This window comes from Coregonus lavaretus (genome assembly GCF_964263955.1).
Source record: "Coregonus lavaretus genome assembly, contig: HAP1_SCAFFOLD_941, whole genome shotgun sequence".
Lineage (NCBI taxonomy): Eukaryota > Metazoa > Chordata > Actinopteri > Salmoniformes > Salmonidae > Coregonus > Coregonus lavaretus.
The window spans coordinates 73,018-91,406 of record NW_028164445.1 but is presented as its reverse complement, the minus strand read 5'-3'; the positions used below and the strand labels follow the sequence as shown (position 1 = coordinate 91,406).

General features: G+C 42.6%; 1 pseudogene across 1 annotated transcript; it reads left to right on the top strand.

The window, feature by feature from the left end:
* The first annotated feature begins 5,317 nt into the window (after window positions 1-5,317).
* LOC311117023 (secretin receptor-like) lies at window positions 5,318-18,345 on the top strand (annotated as a pseudogene). Its single transcript has 13 exons — window positions 5,318-5,380; window positions 8,746-8,831; window positions 8,891-8,986; window positions 10,336-10,433; window positions 10,604-10,713; window positions 10,922-11,054; window positions 12,998-13,151; window positions 13,295-13,355; window positions 13,459-13,528; window positions 17,452-17,543; window positions 17,790-17,928; window positions 18,003-18,044; window positions 18,193-18,345. The product of its transcript is annotated as a secretin receptor-like (transcript).
* The last annotated feature ends 44 nt before the right edge of the window (window positions 18,346-18,389 follow it).

The following is an 18,389-nucleotide window of genomic DNA, read 5'->3' as shown; positions in this document are numbered from 1 at the left end:
GAACAGGTGGAAGGCAAGATGCCTGACAATATCCAGAGTCAACACCCGGAAGGAGAGATTGTTCATGTTATGGACAACATTGATGATAATGTGTACACTTCTGATGATGCCAGTGATGACTCTGCAATGGATGGGAAGGAAAAGAGATTTGGGGACATTGACTTTCAATACGTCCCAGACACAACAGGGAATACTTCAGTGGACTGTGAAACCACGGAGATCACCAAGGGCAACTCTGTTACAGGAGAAGCTGATGATTCAGTTAGACAAAGTAGGCCCAGACCAGTTAGGAGAAAAGTCAGACCAAAACGTTACGAAAACTAGGGTAGAAGTAACCCTAGGAAAGTCAGCTCAGCTTCCATGCCAGTGCACGAGAGAGAACAGTGGTGAAGGGAAATTTAGAGTTCAGTGGGAAGACAACCATGGCAGGAGTTTAGATCTATTAGGAGCAGTTGCATTGAGAAAGTATGCGTTGCTGAATGATAAGAGAAGAATGAAGATTGAGGGTGATTGTACTCTCTATGTGTACAATTCCCAGCAGGAGGATCAAGGCGATTATAAATGTATTTTTTATAATCCACAGTTTGAAAGTGAGGGATTAGAGTCGGGACTAAGAGTTAATGTAGTGACACTAGTGGTGATAGATGGAAGTATAAGTAAAGAGCTCCAAGGTATAGGGAAAATAGATGAATCCACAACTATTACATCAACACTCCAACCTAATGCAACAACAGTAAGAAGCAATTCAACGCTTTCAACATTGACAGCTGTTAAAGCTATAAATGTATCACATTTCATTACAATGGCGCCTCAGAAACTCGTTCCAACACCAATTTCAGACAAAAATATTGTCATTAGGGCTAGGATGGGTGGTACAGCTCATCTTCCTTGTAGATGTGAGAGACGGAGTGGGGGTGGTGATATTCCTCCCACGTGGAGAGATAATTATGGAGAAGAATTGTTGTTATCAGGACTAGAAGTAGAAGCTGTGCCACCTAGCCAAAGGAAGTATATTTTGTACAACGATATGAAATGGAAAAGGGTTATGAGTGATTGCTCACTCATTTTGCGTAATATTACATGGGAAGATCAGGGAGAATATACTTGTACTTACTTAGAGCCAGCATTCAAATTTGTTCCGGTTAAGAATTACTGGTTAGAAGGCTATGTAACCCGGAAGGTGACGCTTATGATAGAAACTTTAAAGTCTGTTGAAGTTTCCACAGTTACCAAAGGAGTTCAGGAGCAGCATACTACAGTAGCTACTCCAACAATAAATAATACACAGAAGACATCTGTAACTTTGCCACTAGACCTAATCAAAAGTGTTAATACATCAACTAAAGCCACTATTTTAACAATAACTTTGGAAGAAATTAATGTTACAACAGCGATAACAAGCCCCGGAAATGTGACACAGACACCAATAACAACTTTCCTGAAACTAAAGGATGTAGTAAACGTGACTCAGAAGTCTGTGATACAGATGGAGAGTGCTGTAAATGGTAGTAAGGATAGTGTTGAAACAGGAGAACAGATGGTAGCAGTGAATCATGTACATTCATCTGAAATAGTGGAGAATACTATCCCGGGGGTACAGAATGAGTTCTTGGATTTTGATGGAAGACAAGAACATATATCTGATCAATACCGCTCGTTAGGGAAGAGAGAAACTAAATGGAAAGCATATGGATTTGACTCTTCTGTTTTGCAAATTAAAGATGGATGGGCAGGTAGGAATCTATGGTTCCAGCAGTTAACTCATTCTATAAGATCAGTGAGGAATCTTGAGGGTCCATGTCTGCTGAGAATTCCATCACCAGGCACGTGGGGTTCAATCTTAGAGACAGTGGCTCAACCTCTATCAACCGCGTGTCAATCTTATGCTTTATCATGGTTGTTGTATCAGCAACAATCAGTAACAGATATGATGATGTCATTGTCGAGACATTTGTTTAGGCCTAAGTTTAATTGCTCTTGGTTAAATGAATTACCCTATGTCAATTTGTTAGATCAGAATGAAAATCAGTTAACAGCGATTCCTGAAGCATTGGAGGTAAAACCAATAAGGGCTAGAAGCTGCTTTTGTTCAAATAAAACATATGATGGACCAGGTATGTTTATGGGTATATCAGATTGTGATGAGTATATGATGACTTTGGATAAGCATGAACGTAAGGTTAGTGGTGAGACATATAAAGTAACTTTTCATGTTCCATCTAGTAAGAATAGAAGGACTTTGATGGTAAAAGATCAGCTTTTGCCTGGAAATGTGACTATTGAGAATTTTCGAGATATTTGGTGGGTTTGTGGTGATAAAGCATATATATTCTTACCCTATGGATGGACAGGATGTTGTTACATGTCGACGTTGAAACTTCCATATGAGGTCTATACTATCCAAAAGGGAAAGGCATCGGACACTGCTAAATCTGATTCTAGGTCTGGAAATAGGGTGAAAAGGGAAATGGCACAATTTAATAGTTTGGAGTCCTACCATTGGAGGATAAGTCTAGGAGAGAAGTGGGGACTTGGACTTTTTCCATGGTATGGTGTAACATTTTTGGCAGATCACATTGATAATATTACCTATACTTTGCAGGGTTTTGCAAATGAAACAATACGAGGGTTTGATCTTCTGTCAAATACTCAGAGAAGTCACAGACTGACGTTGTTGAAACATGACATGGCTCTTGACTATATTTTAGCCAAACAAGGTGGCTTATGTGTGGCTATGAATCTGACGGGAGATGATTGTTATACTTTAATCCCCGATAGTTCCGATAATATCACTAGTGTTATAGATGCATTGAAGAGTATAAGGGATGCGTTTGGTCAGTCAGAAGGAGCTGGATGGTCAGCGAAGGCTTGGTTGCAAGATCAGTTGGGCCCAGTGGGAGCAGTGATAGTTCAGATTTTGGTAGCAGCTCTTATAGCGCTGTGTGTTATGTTTTGTTTTTGTACTCTGTTGTTGACTTTTGCGAAGGCTATGATATTGAGATGGGTTGGAGTTGTGATGCCTGGGGACAACACTCAGATGCCGTTGTTAGCTGTTACTGAACTGGATGGAGATAAACAAGTAGAGCTAGATGGAGTATTGATGGATAGATATCCATTTTAAATATCCGATCATTTTTCACGTCTTTACATATTATTGTGATATTTCGTGTTTTGATATGAATCAAAGGGGGGAAATGGAATGTCATTCATTTTATATCTAATTTCATATATCAATTTTAGTTGACATTGATGTTTTAATTTGCATGTGTTGTTTTGCAAAAGATACTGTTTGGTATTTTCTTTTCTTCCAGAAGCATATGGGGGAATATGTAGAGGGACTCAAATACTCAAACATGGACAATATGAATGGACTGGAGGAAGTGGAACAAGGAAGGAGTGGAAATGTTCCGATTCCATCATCAACGTCGCATTGAAAGACGACACTGTGGAGGAGATGAAGTGTAGTGGACTACATTCCAGTGTTATATTCTTTCTGTATTAATTTTTGAACAATTATGTTTTCTGTGTTGGGTACATGTGGGGACCTCAGATGTTTTTGTTTATTTCGTTGAAGTTTAGGGATATGGGGTCTAGGCAAGGACAGAGAGAATCCACAGGAGGGTCCGATGGGTCGACCAGCCTGAATGTGGACATTTTGATTGTATTTTGTTTGCTGGGGTTTTCATATGTATTCAATTGCATCATAGCTTAAAATGTATTCATGAAGATGTGTGAATTGATCTGGAGTACTTAGGTGGTCGCCTAGGGCAGAGGGGCCGTGAGAGAATTTTCCTGTCTTGACTGACTGATGGATATTTGGAATGAAAGCTGCCAGACAGGTTTTTCGCTCTTACACTCCATGACAATTCATTTACACTCCATGACAATTTATTTACACTCCATAATAATGTATTTACACTACATACAAAAATGTGTCTATATAAACATGTGTTTAATCTCCATTAATGTTGGTTTATTGTTAAAGTTACTCAAGAGCAAGAATTGTTATTTGTCATAATCCTATTCTTTTTGTTTTCGAGACTTAATTAGTCTCGAAGGGGGGAATATGTAGTATCTTAAACAGTCTAGATAAAGTAGGAAACGTGGCCCTAAGATTTTGCTGATGTGGCAAAATGGTGTACTCTACTGTGCTGGAAAACATCTGGATTAAGCATTACTAAATTCCTGGAAAAGAGGATATGTAATGGCCAGGGATTGTTTTTTTAGAATCACACCATAATACGTCACAAAGGATATAAAACCATGTCTGAACAATAGAATAGGGAGAATAGCTAATCAGATTGGCTCGGGCTGTTTTCCAGACATCTGCAGGAGTCTGTCAAAATTCGATGCTGTAAACTCTTTGTTATAATAAACCTTTATAATCAAAGTATAGTGTCGGCGGATCTTCTTATCATCACAAGCATGGACCAGCAAAAGTGTTTCTTTTAGTAACCACACTAGCTTGTTATCAAACTTAATCAAACAGTTGTTTTATTTCGATTTGGTAACGTTAGCTCATAAACAACACACGTTTTTATTCGTTGCATGATGTGGGTGCTTTTCAAGGTTGAAAACTGAACGTACCTTTTGTTTCACTGATAGAACATCCACCAAACACTCTCGTCACCATAGTGATTCTTCCGTGGGGCGGGATATTTTTTCAAGGGTTAGTATTAGCAAAGAGTTTCTAAACCCAGAGGCGCAACATCTGGGAACGCTTGCGAAACAGGCCAAGCAGACAAGACCGGGGTTTGGGGTTTATGAAGTCAATGAGAGAAGTATAAAAATATTCATTTGTTGTACATTTTCTCGAAATCTAAAGGCACAACCTGTAGTCGAGACATCGTCTTAAGTAGTTGAACATGGTATTACTACAACCTCGTGAAAGTGACACACTGACACGTTTTCATTTTTGTCAAAAACAACTTTATATCAAAAGAGTGCCTTTGACATGACGGTCTGCACATGTGCAGTACAGCGTGAGACGACCATTAGACACAATGACGTATTTCTGCGCATGAGTTTAGCGAGCCAACGTTGCCATGACTTCGCCTACATGCGTTATCGGGGATTTATATTGGAGAAGCAGTTTCTGCCTATCTTCATACTGTACTGTCTTCGGTACTAGTCTATTATAAAATTGGGCAGGTGTAATAACTGCTCAAACAAAACACATGCAGTTGGTTTGGACAAAGCCAGTGGATGCTGTTTGATGACTTGCTGGTTTGAATTGGACGATTATTTCAGACTTTTAGTACCGAAAGTCAGTTTGCAGTTTATTAAAGTCTATAATTTGGTTACAGTTTTCTGGTATATGATGCTTGTGACTGACAAAATGCACATTGGAATTATTGGAATCCTACTGGGCATGTACTCAGTGGCGGCTCCTGAAAAAATTCTCAGGGGGGGCAATTTTTCTGATGATTTAGGTGACCTACACACATTTTTAAAAAGATATGTCCAGCAACAACATGAAGACAGGGGCAGCATATAAGTCAATACCAGAAGCATTTATTGACTGATCTCAAAAGTGTTGGCTTACAAAAGCAAAATAAGTTATCACAGTAAAAATAATCAAGGGTGTTCTTTCACATTCCTCAACACTGCATAAACAATATGCATTTCCATAAACAAATGAAATATCAGCTGAAAATACAGCATCTTGGTATTTGTTCAGATTGCAGGATCAACAAGAGCTTTTACCACATTTTTTGATATTGTTTAATCTTACCTTATGGCCTGCACTTGCTTGTGAAGCTGTCGAGGGCACGTTTGATAAAGACAGCATCGATGTCCTTCTTCTGTAGCTTCTGGTACAGAATGTCGACGTGGGGCATGATTTTGTGAAAAAGCCGCAGGAAAAAAATTAAATCTTCATCATGTAGTATCCTCACGTAGCCAGCTGCCTCTCTCACGGTGTGCTGGTCAAATGAACCCAATGAACCCGTCCGGATGGCTTCAAAACATTCTATGAGGTCGTCTCGATTCTCGTAGACAGTGTTCACGACTCTGCTGTTGCTAACCTCATCGTTGTGGCGGCGGACAGCTAGCCTGTATCCCTCATCCAGTTGAGTGGCAATATTCACTCTCCCCAAAGCAAACAATCTCAAACAGCTATATGTGGGTCTTTGACAGCTCATTTTTCTTAATCTTTTCTGAAAGATGGTGCATGTCGGTTACACCAGTCGCTGTCCAAGCGGTGCTGTCTGCCTTGCCGCCTTCAGGGTGAAAGAGTAGTTTCTTAGTTACGTTCATGGTTACGTTACGTTACGTATGACGAAAGCGCGTAAGTGCAAGCCCTCAGAAACCCATAGAGATTGTATTGAAAGCTCTGATATTTGAAAAAAATATATTTTACATTAGAGGCTATGAGAGACGTCTGGGCGATTTTCAACCTGACTGAAATCGCCCCAAAATGGGCGGGGACATTTGAAGCACGACTTTAGCCTGATTGGACATTTAGTGGCAGATCAGGCGTCTAGATTAGAACACTGAACTACTGTTGCCGTGATATAATTGATTAGAAAAAAAATCCCTTCCTTTTCCCGTTTGGCAGTGCGTCGCCCATATCGCCCTAATGAACACACCGCCCCTGCATGTACTTGAAGGTAAGAATGAACGCGCGTGTTTGAAACAGCTGGGCATGTTTGGCAAAGGTACATACATATACACTGAGTGTACGAAACATTAGGAACACCTTCATAATACTGAGTTTGTACCCCCTTTTGCCCTTAGAACAGCCTCAATTCGTCGGGGCATGGACTACAAGGTGTCGAAAGCGTTCCACAGGGATGCTGGCCCATGTTGACTCCAATGCTTCCCACAGTTGTGTCAAGTTAGCAGGATGTTTGGTGGACCATTCTTGATACACACTGGAAACTGTTGAGCGTGGAAAACCCCAGCAGTGTTGCAGTTCTTGACACACTCAAACTTGTGCACCTGGCACCTACTACTACCATACCCCGTTCAAAGGCACTTACATTTTTTGTCTTGCCCATTCACATTTAAATTGACGCATACACAATCCATGTCTCAAGGCTTCAAAATCCATATTTAACCTGTCTCCTCCTCTTCATCTATACTGATTTTAAGTGGATTAAACAGGTGACATCAATAACGGATCATAGCTTTCACCTGGATTCACCTGGTCAGTCTACTATGTCATGGAAAAATAATCTAGGTTGAAGGTTATGCCTTTAGATTTTGAGAAACTTTGCAAATAAGGAATACTTTTTTAATGTTTTGTACACTCAGTGACTTCAGAAATTATTCACACCCCTTGACCTTTTCCAAATGTTGTTGTTACAAAGAGGGTTAAAAATTGGTCAACTATCTACACAAAATACTTTCATGTCAAAGTGGGGGGGAAATGCTAACACATATTAGGAAGGTGTTCCTAATGTTTGGTATACTCAGTGTATATTAGAATCACCTTTGGCAGAGACTTTTCTACAGAGACTACAGCTGTGAGTCTTTTCTGGGTAAGTCTCTCTAAGACCTTTCCACAGCATGATTGTGCAACATTTGCCCATTATTCATTTCAAAATTCTTCAAGCTCTGTCAAATTGGTTGTTGATCATTGCAAGACAACCATTTTCAGATCTTGCCATAGATTTTAAAGCAGATTTAAATCAAAACTGTAACTCGGCAACTCAGGAACACTCCAGTGTAGATGTGGTCTTATGTTTTGTCCTGCTGAAAGGTGAATTAATCTCCCAGTGTCTGGTGGAAAGCAGACTGAAGCAGGTTTTTTTCTAGGATTTTGCCTGTGCCCATTCCAATGATTACAAGCATACCCATAACATGATGCAGCCACCACTATGCTTGAACATATGGAGAGTGCTACTCAGTAATGTGTTGTATTGAATTTCCCCCAAACATAACACTGTGTATTCAGGACAAAAAGTACATTGTTTTGTCAATGTTTTTGCTGTATTACTTTAGTGCCTTGTTGCAAACAGGATGCATGTTTTGGAATATTTTTGTTCTGTACAGGCTTCCTTATTTTCCCTGTCAATTAAGTTAGTATTGTGGAGTAACTACAATGTTGATCCATCCTTAGTTTTCTCTTATCACAGCCATTAAACTCTTAACTGTTTTAAAGTCATCGTTGGCCTCATGGCGAAATCCCTGAGTGGTTTCCTTCCTCTCCAGCAACTGAGTTAGGAAGGACACCGCTATCTTTTTAGTCACTAGGTGTATTGATACACCATCCAAAGTGTAGTTAATAACTTCACCATGCTCAAAGGGATATTCAATGTCTGCTTTAATTTTTTTTTAACCATCTACCAATAGGTGCCCTTCTTTATGAGGCATTGGAAAACCTCTGTGGTCTTTGTGGTTGAATATGTGTGTAAAGTTGACTGCTCGACTGAGGGACCTTACAGATAATTGTATGTGTGGGGTACAGAGATGAGGTAGACATAAAATAAAATAAAACTATTATGTGACTTGTTAACATATGTTTACTCCTGAACTTATTTAGGCTTGCAATAACAAAGGGGTTGAATACTTATTGACTAAAGACATTTAAGCTTTTCATTTTTTATTTATTTGTAAACATTTCAAAAAACATAATTCCACTTAATTCCAGTGACAAAAAACTCAATTGAATCAATTTTAAATTCAGTCTGTTACAACAAAATGTGGAAAAAGTCAAGGGGTGTGAATACCTTCTGGAGGCACTGTAGGCTATGGGGAGATGACACATGCACACATTATTTTTCTTTTTAACTATGAAAGGTTCAAGCAGACTGTGAGCCGTACATCATTCTTATTCGAGAGTACTGTTTGCCATATAATGCATGACAATAAACCACCAAACACATGTATACCCCCCCCCCCCCAAAAAAAAGATAATGGTAACTGATTTTTTTTTCTTATACAGACTGCAAGGGTATGTGGGACCACTTGAATTGCTGGTCTCCTGCTTTTGTAGGGGAAACTGCATCACATAACTGTCCCAATTTCTTCAAATCAGAAGGTGAGAGACCCCCACCCCACCCCTGGCTGTTACAATGTGTGTGTTAGACCCCCACCCCACCCCTGGCTGTTATGTGTTAGACCCCCACCCCACCCCTGGCTGTTATGATGTGTTAGACCCCCACCCCACCCCTGGCTGTTATGATGTGTTAGACCCCCACCCCACCCCTGGCTGTTATGTGTTAGACCCCCACTCCACCCCTGGCTGTTATGTGTTAGACCCCCACCCCACCCCTGGCTGTTATGTGTTAGATCCCCACCCCACCCCTGGCTGTTATGATGTGTTAGACCCCCACCCCACCCCTGGCTGTTATGATGTGTTAGACCCCCACCCCACCCCTGGCTGTTATGTGTTAGACCCCCACTCCACCCCTGGCTGTTATGTATTAGACCCCCACCCCACCCCTGGCTGTTATGTGTTAGACCCCCACCCCACCCCTGGCTGTTATGATGTGTTAGACCCCCACCCCACCCCTGGCTGTTACAATGCGTTAGACCCCCACCCCACCCCTGGCTGTTATGTGTTAGACCCCCACCCCACCCCTGGCTGTTATGTGTTAGACCCCCACCCCACCCCTGGCTGTTATGCGTTAGACCCCCACCCCACCCCTGGCTGTTATGTGTTAGACCCCCACCCCACCCCTGGCTTTTATGTGTTAGACCCCCACCCCACCCCTGGCTGTTATGATGTGTTAGACCCCCACCCCACCCCTGGCTGTTATGTGTTAGACCCCCACCCCACCCCTGGCTGTTATGATGTCTTAGACCCCCACCCCACCCCTGGCTGTTATGTGTTAGACCCCCACCCCACCCCTGGCTGTTATGATGTGTTAGACCCCCACCGCACCCCTGGCTGTTATGTGTTAGACCCCCACCCCACCCCTGGCTGTTATGATGTCTTAGACTCCCACCCCACCCCTGGCTATTATGTATGTGTTAGTTAATGATCCACTACTAAGATAATTTGTTTCCATTCAATACAAAAATGTTTGTCTTTCTACCATAAACTGTTGATTGATGCTCATATATGCGATAGACTAAAAGGACAGAGGAGTGGTAAAGAGTTCATAAAAGGTCTGCTTGTGGAAACAGCGGCATCATGAAGTGATTTATGACAACCTTACATAACACAAATGAAGCCTGCAAAAACTACTGCCTGCACTAAAATACCAGAGAGATTGAACCTGCGTACTATGTAGGTCTGTGTGTCTTAGAAAATATTTGGTCTGTTCCACCGTTGCTCTGCATGGTCAAGTTTTTTTACTCTGATGCCGACTATTTTGATGGCCATAATTCGTTTATTTGAACAGAACAGTAAGTAAGTATTGATGAGACTGTATGATTTTCCAGGTAAAGTGTACCGGAACTGCACAGACACGGGCTGGACGGACCCATTCCCTCCGTACGAGCATGCATGTTTCAACGAAACCTTACACTTACTTGGAGAGGTGGGTACATGTGTAATCTTAGTATATGCTACATCAATGGTTTTGTCTTTGATTCAGGACAAATACATAAAAATAAGGGAAAGCCATAGAAGTGTTGAGCAGTGATTTAAAAATACATGGACAATTTTCATAAAAATATATTCTTACACCAGGCCACTTTTTCCTCCCAGTCACATGACTCCCACATGTACTTCCCCTACGTGAAGACCATGTACACTGCAGGCTACGCTCTCTCTCTAATCTCTCTCACCATCGCCATCACCATCCTCTGTCTCTTTAGGTGAGAAACAGAGAATCAAGTCTAAGAATTATTATGATAAAAATATATGATAATCCATTTGGATACCCAATAAACCAGACTGTAACCAACATGCTTATCTTAATATTGTGTCTCAGTGGAGGATTAAACATATTACAACATGGGTGTCAAAAGCATGTTGGTCAAGGAGGACATTTACATCTGCTTTGACACTTTTCCTGTTGTCTAGGAAACTGCACTGCACCAGAAACTACATCCACATCCAACTCTTTGTCTCCTTCATCCTGCGTGCTTCCTTCATCTTCATCAAAGACTCTGTGCTCTTCACCGATGAAGACTTCTACCATTGTGACGACTACCCAGTACGTATCTACTGTACTTTGTAGTGACTGTCAATGCATGTGTAAATGGATGAACACATTGATAGAGAGAAATGTGTAATTTAGTGTGTGAAAGCAGAATAACTCACTTTTCTAACTCTTCAAAAAATTCCTGGTTTTGATAGTTATTAATCTTTCAACATGATATGAACATACTAAAATACCCCTCCTACACTATACAGTGCATTCGGAAAGTATTCGGACCCCTTGACTTTTCCACATTTTGTTACGTTACAGCCTTATTCTAAAATGGATTACATTGTTTTTTTCCCTCATCAATCTACACACAATACCCCATAATGACAAAGCAAAAACAGGTTTTTAGAAATGTTTGCAAATTTATGAAACATAAAAAACTGAAATATCACATTTACATAAGTATTCAGACCCTTTACTCAATAGTTTGTTGAAGCACCTTTGGCAGCGATTACAGCCTCAAGTCTTCTTGGGTATGACGCTACAAGCGTGGCACACCTGTATTTGGGAATTTCTCCCATTCTTCTCTGCAGATCCTCTCAAGCTCTGTCAGGTTGGATGGGGAGCATTGCTGCACACCTATTTTCAAGTCTCTCCAGAGATGTTCGATGGGGTTCAAGTCCAGGCTCTGGCTGGGCCACTCAAGGACATTCAGAGACTTGTCCCGAAGCCACTCCTGCGTTGTCTTGGCTGTGTGCTTAGGGTCGTTGTCCTGTTGGAAGGTGAACCTTCGCCTAAGTCTAAGGTCCTGAGCGCACTGGAGCAGGTTTTCATCAAGGATCTCTCTGTACTTTGCTCTGTTCATCTTTCCCTCAATCCTGACTAGTCTCCCAGTCCCTGCCGTTGAAAAACATCCCCACAGCATGATGCTGCCACCACCATGCTTCACCGTAGGGATGGTGCCAGGTTTCATCAGACCAGAGAATCTTGTTTCTCATGGTCTGAGAGTCCTTTAGCCAAACTCCAAGCGGGCTGTCATGTGCCTTTTACTGAGGAGTGGCTTCCGTCTGGCCACTTTACTATAAAGGCCTGATTGGTGGAGTGCTGCAGAGATGGTTGTCCTTCTGGAAGGTTCTCCCATCTCCACAGAGGAACTCTGAAGCTCTGTCAGAGTGACCATCGGGTTCTTGGTCAACTCCCTGACCAAGGCCCTTCTCCCCCGATTGCTAAGTTTGGCCGGGCAGCCAGCTCTAGGAAGAGTCTTGGTGGTTCCAAACTTCTTCCATTTAAGAATGATGGAGCCCACTGTGTTCTTGGGGACCTTCAATGCTGCAGACATTGCTGTACCCTTCCCCAGATCTGCGCCTCAACACAATCCTGTCTCGGAGCTCTACGGACAATTCCTTCGACCTCATGGCTTGGTTTTTCCTCTGACATGCACTGTCAACTGTGGTACCTTATATAGACAGGTGTGTGCCTTTCCAAATCATGTCCAATCAATTGAATTTACCACTGGTGGACTCCAATCAAGTTGTAGAAACATCTCAAGGATGAACAATGGAAACAGGATGCACCTGAGCTCAATTTCGAGTCTCATAGCAAAGGGTCTGAATACTTATGTAAATAAGGTGTTTTTAGTTTTCGCTTTGTCATTATGGGGTATTGTGTGTAGATTGATGAGTAAATATAACTTGACTGGCCTGCACAGATCCCTGACCTCAACCCCATCGAACACCTTTGGGATAAATTGGACCGCCGACTGCGATTCAGGCCTAATCACCCAACATCAGTGCCCGACCTCACTTATACTCGTGGCTGAATGGAAGCAAGTCCCCGTGGCAATGTTCCAACATCTAGTGGAAAGCCTTCCCAGAAGTGGAGGCTGTTATAGCAGCAAAGGGGGGACAAACTCCATATGAATGCCCATGATTTTGGAATGAGACGTTTGACAAGCAGGTGTCCACATACTTTTGGTCATGTAGTGTATCTTTTCTCATCATATCCTGTAGGTGGTGTGTAAGTTAGTGGTGATGTTCTCCAACTACTGCATCATGGCTAACTACAGCTGGCTGCTGGTGGAGGGACACTACCTCCACACCCTGGTCAGCGTCTCCTTCTTCTCCAAGAAGAAACCCCTGTGGTGGTACATCATCCAGGGCTGGGGTACGGACACCTGTCCCCTCTACATTACAACAACACTACACATGCCATGTCATTGATGTCATCTAGCAATGTCATGTCATAGTGAACTGTTCACTGAAAAGAGGGATTGAATTTAACTAAACAGTTTTTGTTTTTCTACATAGGTTTGCCAATGATTGTCATTGTATCCTGGGGCTTGGCAAAATACTTCTATGAGGATGAAGGGTAAGATACAGATGAATGGGATGTCATAGACCATTTTAAACAGATGACAATTGCATCATCATCATAGTTCACATACATTAATAGGTTTCTCTTTCTCCTCAAGCTGCTGGGAGACAAGGGTACATGACTGGGTTTGGTGGATTCTCAGAGTACCAGTCCTACTCTTCATAGTTGTAAGTGCATCAATCTCTGTTGATAACTAATGATTAGGCCTATGCATTGTTCAAGATTCTTCAAGACAGAATACCAGGGCACATTCTCAGAGCATGCGCAGACCAGCTGGCAAGTGTCTTCACGGACATGTTCAATCTCTCCTTGTACCAGATTGTAATCCTAACATGTTTCAAGCTGACCACCATTGTACCTGTTCCCAAGAACTCCAAGGTAAACTGCCTAAATGACTATCGCCCTGTAGCACTCGCATCTTTAATTATTAAGTGCTTTGGAAGGCTGGTCAAGTCACACATCAACACCATTATCCCAGACACCCTGGAACCACTCCCAATTCACATACTGCCCCAACAGATCCACAGATGATGCTATCTCAATTGCATTTCACACCGCCCTCTCCCACCTGGACAAGAGGGGAAATCACTATGTGAGATTGCTGTTCATAGACTACAGCGCAGCATTCAACACCATATTCCCCTCCAAGCTCCTCACCAAGCTCGGGACCCTGGGACTGAACCTCTGTAACTGGATCCTGGACTTCCTGACGGGCCGGCCCCAGATGGTGAGGGTAGGCAACAACACCTCCGCCACGCTGACCATCAACACGGGGGCCCCTCAGGGGTGTGTGCCTAGTCCCCTCCTGTACTCCCTGTTCACCCACGACTCCAGCACCATCAAGTTTGCTGACGACAACGGTGGTAGGCCTGATCACTGATGGTGATGAGACAGCCTACAGGGAGGAGGTCAGAGACTTGGCAGTGTGGTGGCAGGACATCAGCCTCTCCTCAACATCAGTAAGACCAAGGAGCTGAGTGTGGACTACAGGAGAAAGAGGGGAGAGCATGTCCCGATCCACATCGATGGGGCTGTAGTGGAGCAGGTCGAAAGCTTCAAGTTCCTTGGCGTCCACATCACTAAGGACTTAACATGGTGTACACACACCCGCACAGTCGTGAAGAGGGCACGAAAGTGTCTCTTCCCCTCAGGGCCGAAAAGATTTGGCATGGGCCCTTGGATCGTCAAAAAGTTACACAGCTGCATCGAGAGCATTTTGATTGGGTGCATCACCGCTTGGTATGGAAAATGCACCGCCCTCGACCGCAAAGCGCTACAGAGGGTGGTGCGGACGGCTCAGTACATCACTGGGACCGAGCTCCCTGCCATCCAGGACCTCTATATCAGGCAATGTCAGAGGAAGGCCTGAAAATGTGTCAAAGACACCCACCCAAGTTCACTGTTCACTCTGCTACCGTCCGGCAAATGGTACCGGAGCATCAGCTCTCGGCCCAACAGGTTCCGAGACAGCTTCTACCCCCAAGCCGTAAGACTGCTAATAGCCATAAATAGTTAATTAAATGGTTACCCGGACTATCTGCATTGACCCTATCTTGCACTGACTAGCCCTCTCTATACATTTTATATATACAGTGGGGAAAAAAAGTATTTAGTCAGCCACCAATTGTGCAAGTTCTCCCACTTAAAAAGATGAGAGAGGCCTGTAATTTTCATCATAGGTACACGTCAACTATGACAGACAAAATGAGAAAAAAATATCCAGAAAATCACATTGTAGGATTTTTAATGAATTTATTTGCAAATTATGGTGGAAAATAAGTATTTGGTCAATAACAAAAGTTTCTCAATACTTTGTTATATACCCTTTGTTGGCAATGACACAGGTCAAACGTTTTCTGTAAGTCTTCACAAGGTTTTCACACACTGTTGCTGGTATTTTAGCCCATTCCTCCATGCAGATCTCCTCTAGAGCAGTGATGTGTTGGGGCTGTCGCTGGGCAACACGGACTTTCAACTCCCTCCAAATATTTTCTATGGGGTTGAGATCTGGAGACTGGCTAGGCCACTCCAGGACCTTGAAATGCTTCTTACGAAGCCACTCCTTCGTTGCCCGGGCGGTGTGTTTGGGATCATTGTCATGCTGAAAGACCCAGCCACAATTCATCTTCAATGCCCTTGCTGATGGAAGGAGGTTTTCATTCAAAATCTCACGATACACGGCCCCCCCATTCATTCTTTCCTTTACACGGATCAGTCGTCCTGGTCCCTTTGCAGAAAAACAGCCCCAAAGCATGATGTTTCCACCCCCATGCTTCACAGTTGGTATGGTGTTCTTTGGATGCAACACAGCATTCTTTGTCCTCCAAACACGACGAGTTGAGTTTTTACCAAAAAGTTATATTTTGGTTTCATCTGACATTCTCCCAATCCTCTTCTGGATCATCGAAATGCACACTAGCAAACTTCAGACGGGCCTGGACATGTACTGGCTTAAGCAGGGGGACACGTCTGGGACTGCAGGATTTGAGTCCCCGGCGGCGTAGTGTGTTACTGATGGTAGGCTTTGTTACTTTGGTCCCAGCTCTCTGCAGGTCATTCACTAGGTCCCCCTGTGTGGTTCTGGGATTTTTGCTCACCGTTCTTGTGATCATTTTGACCCCACGGGGTGAGATCTTGTGTGGAGCCCCAGATCGAGGGAGATTATCAGTGGTCTTGTATGTCTTCCATTTCCTAATAATTGCTCCCACAGTTGATTTCTTCAAACCAAGCTGCTTACCTATTGCAGATTCAGTCTTCCCAGCCTGGTGCAGGTCTAGAATTTTGTTTCTGGTGTCCTTTGACAGCTCTTTGGTCTTGGCCATAGTGGAGTTTGGAGTGTGACTGTTTGAGGTTGTGGACAGGTGTCTTTTATACTGATAACAAGTTCAAACAGGTGCCATTAATACAGGTAACGAGTGGAGGACAGAGGAGCCTCTTAAAGAAGAAGTTACAGGTCTGTGAGAGCCAGAAATCTTGCTTGCTTGTAGGTGACCAAATACTTATTTTCCACCATAATTTGCAAATAAATTCATAAAAAATCCTACAATGTGATTTTCTGGAAAATTTTTCCTCAATTTGTCTGTCATAGTTGACGTGTACCTATGATGAAAATTACAGGCCTCTCTCATCTTTTTAAGTGGGAGAACTTGCACAATTGGTGGCTGACTAAATACTTTTTTCCCCCACTGTATATACACACATACATACACACACACACACTGAGTGTACAAAACATTACGAACACCTTCCTAATATTGAGTTGCACCCCCTTTTGCCATCAGAATAGCCTCAATTCATCAGGGCATGGACTACAAGGTGTCGAAAGCGTTCCACAGGGATGCTGGCCCACGTTGACTTCAATGCTTCCCACAGTTGTGTCAAGTTGGCTGGATGTCCTTTGGGTGGTGGAGCATTCTTGATACACACAGGAAACTGTTGAGCGTGAAAAACCCAGCAGCGTTGCATTTCTTGAAACATTCAAACCGGTGTACCTGGCACCTACTACCATTCCCTATTCAAAAGCACTTAAATCTTTTGTCTTTCCCATTCACCCTCTGAATGGCACACACACACAATCCATGTCTCAAGGATTAAACATCCTTCTTTAACCTGTCTCCTCCCCTTCATCTACACTGATTGGAGTAGATTTAACAGGTGACATCAATAAGGGACCATAGCTTTCACCTGGTCAGTCTGTCATGGAAAGAGCAGGTGTTCTTAATGTTTTGTATACAAAAAAAGAAACACACACATGCTGCTGCTGCTACTCTGTGCTTTATTTTACTTATATTTTTATCTATCCTGATGCCTAGTCCCTTTACCCTGACTTCATGTCCTTATCTACCTCAAATAGTGTACCCCATACCCATGCACATTGATCTGGTACTCCCTGTATACAGCTTCATTCTTGTATATATGTTTTTACTGCATTGTTGTAAAGGGCTCGTAAGCAAGCGTTTCACTGTCAGTTAACACCCTTTGTATTCGGTGTATGTGACAAATACAATTTGATGTTTGTTTTTTATATAACTCAGAATGTAAATATTTGTTTTACTCCCTACGGTAATCATTTGTTGCCATTTCATTGCAGATTAATTTTATATTTTTTCTGAGTATCATACGAATTCTGGTGGGGAAACTGCGGATGCCAGACATGCATGGAACTGAATTCAGCCAATACAAGTGAGTTGTCAAAATCACCAGAATATACTATTACCAAAGCATTTCAAGGATGTTTATTCTGTAGGGTATAAAAAAAACTTAAAACAGTGTTACAGTACCTGTGCTAACTTTCTGTAAGCGTTGCCCAGTCAAACCTGAAAGACCAGCACAACGGCAAACTAATGGAATCTCTCCAAACATGTGTACAGTATTGATTTATGTATTTTGTGTATTGTAAAATTGCATATTTTCCTTGTATCTTTTCAGGAGACTTACCAAATCTACTTTTCTTTTGGTGACCCTCTTTGGTTTGTACTACATCCTCTTTGCCTTCTTACCCATCAAAGTCAGTGGTTTAACTTACAAAATATGGACCTTTGTTGAGCTGGCTCTTGCATCAACACAGGTAATTTAGATTTTTACTTTTTTACTTTGCAGGAATACTATTTGATGTCTAAATTCCCCTTTCTTCCTTTCCAGGGCTTTGGAGTTGCTGTTCTTTACTGTTTTCTAAATGGGGAGGTAGGTTTTTTGTCCATTTCTCAAAACTATGATGTTAAATGAAGTTGAAATAAGTGGTATAAATGTGCTATTGCTAATATTAGGCAGCTAGCCCTGATTAACTAGTGCTCGATGATACACTTTCTCCATCCCCTCCCCCCACACACAGGTACAGTACGAGGTACAGAGGAGATGGCGAAGGTGGAGGCTGAAGCAGCATCTACACGGGGTGCCAAGACACCATGGCTCCATGAGCCAAAGCGGCTCTCCCCTTACCCAGGTCTCCTTGCTTCCCTGTTCCGGACCGGCCAGCCTGGCATGACCTTTGACGACCCCCCCCCCAATCACTGGAGATCTCTTAGACAT